We start from the raw sequence: 5,612 nt of genomic DNA on the forward strand, positions 1-5,612 counted from the left end.
TGGTGATGAAAAAATTCAGTCCCAAGAGATCGCATATGGTATGGCTCCATTTATATGGCATTGTGGGAATGACAGAATTATCAGAGTGGAGAACAGACCAGAGGTCTACAGGGGTCAGCAAAGCAGCAGAGAGAGGATAGAGCTGGATGTCATCATCAGAAAGTAACACAAGAGGTCCTTGCGGTGATGGAAATGCTGTGTGTCTCGACTGTGTTAATATCATATCCTGCTCACAATGCTGTTCTATAGTTCTGTAAGCTGTCATCATTGCAGGAACCTGGATAAAGGTACCCAGGATCTCTGTATTTTTCTCACAGCTGCATGTGAATCTGTGTTATCTTGAGACCTTAGAGTAAGGGAGTGAGAGGAGAAACATGGCACCCTTCAAGGTTATTAGAGAAGGTTCTATTTCCAAAGATTAGAGGATTTCCAAGAGGAAACTACTCTGGAAAGGATTTTTAATTGCATTTAGGGAAGCCAGTGTATTAAGAGCTGAGACAATCAGTGCTCAGTGTAGTAAGATACAGCCACTTCCTAACTCCTTTCTGGGTGCTGTAAAGACAAAGCTAATTGTATCATTACTATTTCAAAACAACTGAGGCTTTTAAAGTGTTTCTTAGGAGTGTTACAAGCCTGTCTAAAATCCTGGAGAGCAATGAAGTATAGATCCAGGAGGCTGCAGTCAATGCAGTGTGGTGGTTGAGAGACCAGGCCCTGAAATCAGACCTGGGTCAAATTTCAGCTCTACCAGTTTCTGGTCTTATGCCCTTTGGCAAGTTAGTTAATCTTTTGAGCTTTAATTCTTACATGTAGTATGAGAACTGAGAAGTAATAACTGTATCTATACTGAAGGAGTGTTATAAAGAATAAATGAGATAATTAACATAAAGCACTTCATAAATGCTCTGCAAATGCCAGCTTTGCTGCCGTTGTTGTTATTATAATTAGAAGCAGGAGCAGTAGTGGTGCAGAGGAATCCAGAGACACATTTCATCTTTGTTTCTAACAGCATGATTTCTAGAAAGTCACTTAGCTTTGCAGACCTCAGTTTCCTCATCTAGAGTCTTAGTATGTTGGAGTAGATAGTATGTAAAGTATCTTCCAGTGTTTATCTTCTTGGATGCTAAAGTGAACTTTTTAGAGGGAAAATACTATAGCGGCTGAAAACACAGGCTGAGGAGTCTTTCAGGCCTCAGTTTGGATCCTGCCTCTGTTCTGAGGCACACACTGCTCATGGCCGATCCATGTCCTGTGTCCTCTGCCTTCCTTAGAGTTTGCCATTTTGTTCAGAACAGCACTGTGAGCTCCCTCCCACGTCCCCGACCCTATGATGAATCATGATTGCTCTAAGACAGGTCAGCAGACTACTGCCCAAGGGGCCAGTCCATCCATGTTCCCACCCTCTGCTATGCTTGTGTTCCTGTAAGTAAAGTTTTATTGGAACACAGCACCCATTCATTTATGTGTCACCTGTGGTGGTCAGGTGGAGTTGAAGTTGAGTAGTTGTGACAGGGATGGACCATATGGCCTGCAAACCCTAACTATTTGCTATCTGGCCCTTTACAGAAAATGTTTGCCACCCTCTTTCCTAAGAACGTTATGATAACCCTGCCTCCGTCAGGTTTCCAGCTTCCCTTGCAGCTGTGGGGACCTGATGACTCACCTCTCCCACAAAGATGTCAGCCCGAGCCATTGGAGCCTGCTGTTCACCCTCCTCCCTGTTCCTGTTGGATTGTGTGCTGTTGTTTCTAGGTCTGATGCTTATAGGGGTAGTTACCGTCCTGCAGTTATAAGACAGTAAACCTGGTACAAGCTAAGCGGGGTGGAGCAGAGAGAGGGAGGGGCCTGGATTCTTGACAGACATTATCAAGTTCTTGTACTGGCTCTGGATTCCCTACCTGTAGTCTTTTTTGTTATATGAGAAAATAAACTCGTTTGTTAAAAAAGACTTTTAAAATTATTTGTTGTGGCTGCCTGTAACTAAATGCAATCCACCTATTACAGACTTTCTACTACTGGTGAAATTTTGAGCAAATTATTTAATTTTACTAGGCCTCAGATTTCCTCTCTGTTTCTTACTTTAGTAATGAAGATTAGGTTAGATGAAAAATATAAGGCTTTTGCTCAATTCCTACTACAGAGGAAGCAAATAATTGGAAGTTATTATTTTTATTTCCCAATGAATCCATTCATAATTCTAAATTATTTTGAGTCTATGTCTACACAGGCACATATCTGCCAAATTACCTTTTGCAAAAAACCATGTTTTATTTAGAAATGCTTTGACAGCCAGAACATGTGTTTCTATTGCAAACAAAAATATTTTCAGTTTAGAAATACTTGTTTTGATCATCCGTGTGGAAATGAATGTTTTGTATTTGAGTTGTTAAGCTACAAAATATATTTGCTAGATGGTTTTACAAAAATATTCATCCATTTCTTAGAATATTGCCTTAGAGAAGCACCCAGTGGTAATTATGTTCTTAGGCATGTTTATGACACAGAACAGATCGAACCTTTTGGGAAAATCTGGAATGGAAGCTGGCACTAACAGCCCAGTGACTCTAGATGCAGGGTGTCACCTACCTCATCACGACTCTAATATTTCCAGGGTTTGCTAGTTGAATTTCCATACGACGATTAGCACAAATCCAGAACTAAATGACAGGTTATACTTCTGTATCAAGCATCATATGATATTGATTTTTTTTTTTTTACTGTAACTAGAAATTTTTTTCCTTGAGGGTCATGAGAAAAATTGTATTTTTTGACAAAAGTATAATAATTTACTTGAGACTTATTGTTAATGTTCAGTGATAGTGGCAGGGATTTATGCTTTTATAATCCTTATATTGTTTCTCTTTCAAATTTTTCATGTAGGGAATATAAAAATAAACCCACTGGATAGCTTGTACCTTTTGCTGACGTTTAGGATAAAGAGAAACCCAATAAATCTTGTGTTGAGTGGCCTCACTGATACTGACTGAATTATAAGATCATAGTATAGCTTTTACAAATAAATCACCAGGAAGACGTCACACAATGTTGTTTATAGAAAGTAAGAAAGCAGGTCTTCTTTTGTAAGGTTCCATGTTAATCTTAACCCCCGTAACATTATGCTAATATATTTTTCAAGTTGATTATAACTCTCTACTACAAGGTCAAAATGAACCTTATATTAATAAAAACCATATGACTTGTCTTTAGACATCGAAGAAAATTTAAAAGTAATACTTTGCATCTATATAAGAACTTTCATAATAGGCAGTCTCAAAACACTTCAGAAATAAAATACACTCATATTATAGCCTGGATATCTATAGGCATTCACTGGGCTAATGTTTCCTTCCAGGACTCTGTGACCTTCTAGAATTACTCAAAGACAGTGTGTTTGCCCTCATTGGTTGATTTTGTCCTTCAAAGAAAATTATTTGGAAGAAAAAATTTTCAACTTATTAGAGAAAAATACTCATTTCTCATTTGCTTATCATTTGACAGGAAGCTTACCAATTTATTGTAGACAATTACACCAATGTTTCATACCTTAGAATCACCTTTCAACATGAATCCAAATGTATATGAAAAGCAATAGAGAATTCTGGACTTTAGATTTGCAAGAAATAAAAAGGCTCGAGTTTTCTTAAGTCGTTACGATTACCACAGCATAAAAACTGCCATAGAATGAAAATGTCTTATGTTGATAGGAAGAGGTCAGGGCTCTTACTCGAAGTACAAGATAAATCACAGGCTTAATTTTGGACCACAGTGGACCCCTCCCTCCACTTCAGCTGTGGAGATACAAAGAAAAGAGTTGCATGGAAGAAACAACTGGAGTCCAAGTAGCACTTTGCTTCCGTTACAGGACTTGGAGCATGTTATAAATGGCTCAAAAAGTAGGATACTCTCTCCTCTTTCCAGGGATCTGTATAAGGAGGCAGTCATATTCAAAATACAAAGTAGAAGATAAATGTTTTCTGCCGGCATGATATTTTAAAAGGAAAAATATGATTATCTACCATGATGCATTGTGAACTGATGTTATTGATTTTTCCTGTTGTGACCTTGGTTGTACAGCACCAACACAAACGCACACCCCTTGCTGGTAGGTCTAGTTTCAGTTGTGAATGTGTAGAAGTCAGAGATTTGAAAAATAGGGGGCTTGTAGTATTCGTTTTTGCCTTAATTAAGAGTTAGTACTTGGCTTATCTACTTACTCATTCAGACAGCATGGGTTGAAAATGTATTATAAGGCAGGTAATGTGAGGCAATGGGGGTGTCTTTAAGAAGGTAATAGCTTATCTGAGCCTTTTATCCTGCAGGATTCACCATGATCTTGCTTTTCCACTCCCCTCCCGTTGGGTCCTTCAGTCTGTCTCCCTTTATTTTTGCTTACTCATTCATCAGTATTCATTAAACTCCTACAATGTACCAGGCACTCAGAATATAGCTGTGAGCAAGACGGTTATGCTTACTACTCTCATTTAGCTTATAATTGAGTTGGAAGACAGACATTAAGTAAATATTTATATTAATAATTTTTATTGTAATTATAATTTCTGTTCAGAGACCCAACATAATTTCAAGTTTCCATTTTTTCTTCTTAAAAAATTCTTTCTGATTCTAAAACTTTATAGACAACTAAGAAAAAATAGGGATAAATCAGGAAAAAGTAACCTAAGATGTCCCACCAGCCCAAGATAACTTGTTACTATTTAAAATACTTTTTCTTGCACTTTTCTTTGGTGTGTATATGTGTGTGTGTGTGTGTGTGCACCTGTGCCCGTGTGTATTTACAGTTTGGTATCATACTATATAGTCAGTTTTGCTATTCTCTTTAAATGATCATTAAACAGAGAGGATTTCTTATATTACATATTTTTTAATATATTTTAAGCTTGTTGAATAATTTGTATTTCAGTTATGTAGCATAAATTATTTAATTGTTTATTTGGGTACATTTCAGTTATGTCCTTCAAATTTTGTGCTTATTTAAACTGATGTGATAAAACATAAACTTTTGTCTACATGTTTTATTTGGTCTACTAGATAATCTAGAATTGAAATTACTTGGTCAAAGCGTATTAATATTTTTGAGGTGATTCACATATTTTAGGAAACATTATAGAATATTTGTACTCTTTGAGCTATTCAATGCAATATGCAATATGAAACATTCTCCTGTATTCTAGAATCGCATCGATTTACACATGCCTTCAAGTGGTATTTGTGTCTAGTTTACGTATCCTTGGCACCGTCGAGTATTGCACCAGCAAATACGTTTCTATTTTAATTATATATTAATATGATAGATAAAGATAGCATCTTGGTAATTTAATATTTTCATTTATATATCATCCAGTTGTATTTCACATGTATACATGTGATATTTGCCAGTTTTCTGTTGAGATGATAGCCTTTTTTATGAAATAAATGAATATATTTTAGATATATAATAAAATTTTAGATGCCATATTATAATGTGACTTAATATCTTATGTAATAGTATAGACATATTTCTTAAGGATATTAATAATTTGTGTTTTTTTTAAACAACTAACAAAATGTTTTATGCTCATTTATAATGCTACTTTGTGACTGTGTGGTTATATAAA

At 36.1% G+C, this 5,612-nt stretch overlaps 1 protein-coding gene across 4 annotated transcripts in view; it reads left to right on the plus strand.

The window, feature by feature from the left end:
• Window positions 1-5,612, plus strand: part of SDK1 (sidekick cell adhesion molecule 1) — a 974,158-nt gene that overhangs the window by 389,536 nt on the left and 579,010 nt on the right. The gene's annotated exons all lie outside the window — the stretch shown is intronic.

The sequence above is a fragment of the Pongo abelii genome, chromosome 6, assembly GCF_028885655.2.
Source record: "Pongo abelii isolate AG06213 chromosome 6, NHGRI_mPonAbe1-v2.0_pri, whole genome shotgun sequence".
Classification (NCBI taxonomy): domain Eukaryota; kingdom Metazoa; phylum Chordata; class Mammalia; order Primates; family Hominidae; genus Pongo; species Pongo abelii.